Source organism: Penaeus monodon, chromosome 25 (assembly GCF_015228065.2).
Source record: "Penaeus monodon isolate SGIC_2016 chromosome 25, NSTDA_Pmon_1, whole genome shotgun sequence".
NCBI lineage: Eukaryota > Metazoa > Arthropoda > Malacostraca > Decapoda > Penaeidae > Penaeus > Penaeus monodon.
In genome coordinates, this window is record NC_051410.1 from 34,944,490 (window position 1) to 34,945,511 (window position 1,022).

Below are 1,022 nucleotides of genomic sequence, written 5' to 3' on the forward strand. Positions count from 1 at the left end.
GGCTTGTTGTGGCGGAGACTAGATCTGTGAAACCCAGTGTCTCTGGGTTATAGTTATAGAAGTCTAACATGTCTTTGGTATTTCTGCATGACTGATGATCCGACTACTTTGGTTTAATCACATTTGCCAAGGGTGTTTGTTATTAAAGCAGTTGAATATAATACATTCTCCTTATATATATACAGACACTATAGTCTACATATTTTCAAACTGGTATCGTATGATTCATTAATATATATTTTGATTTACATAATATTTCCTTAAACATTAGAAATAAACAATATCTTTAAAATATACTGAGTTTATAAATGCAACGACGACCAAACGATCGCCTAAATATACTGCAACTACTTGGAAATATCCATATCTATGAAGCATTGAAATCTACAACTCTAGCTCAAATAACTACGAGAAAAGATATTCTACGAAAAGTTAGGCAAATATATACATATACTTAAGTAGTGGATACTGTCACAATCATTAACCATGCAGAGACATGCGCAAGAAACTGAAGGTGTGTTGTCTTGCCTGGAGCCGCCAACACAAGCTGATGTATATTTGTACTTTGTGACACGTGTAGGTGTAACTGCAGAAAAAATAACTTTTCTGCTTGTCGATTTTTTTCGTTGATGCGTGAGTTGGCTATCCAGTACACGTGAATTTTTTTTGTTTGTTTGTTTTCAAGTATAAAAGTAAGATAATGTGTTCTGAGGATAGTTTAGGAAGAAGCTACAATACACTGCTTATATCTACTGTATACAAAGACAGATGAATGGAGATTAAAGACAGGTTTTCTAAAGATAGGAAAAATACTACATGACATTCACTCTGACACAACACACGTCTCTACTTTCTCAGAGACAAGGACTTTCACCATGAATCTACACAGCTACGATTTACTTCACCAGAGTGAGTAAGCACGCATGGCAGACCAAGTATATACAGCTACATTGTTAAGAGGCATATATTCTGAAGTAAAATTTTGGCTGCTAGTTCCATCTACGACCGTACACAAGTTACGA

The 1,022-nt window shown here is 35.0% G+C and overlaps 1 protein-coding gene across 1 annotated transcript in view; it reads right to left on the bottom strand.

Annotated features, from left to right (window-relative positions):
* Nucleotides 1-1,022, bottom strand: part of LOC119589185 — a gene marked incomplete at its 5' end in the record, with an annotated part of 121,836 nt that overhangs the window by 4,808 nt on the left and 116,006 nt on the right.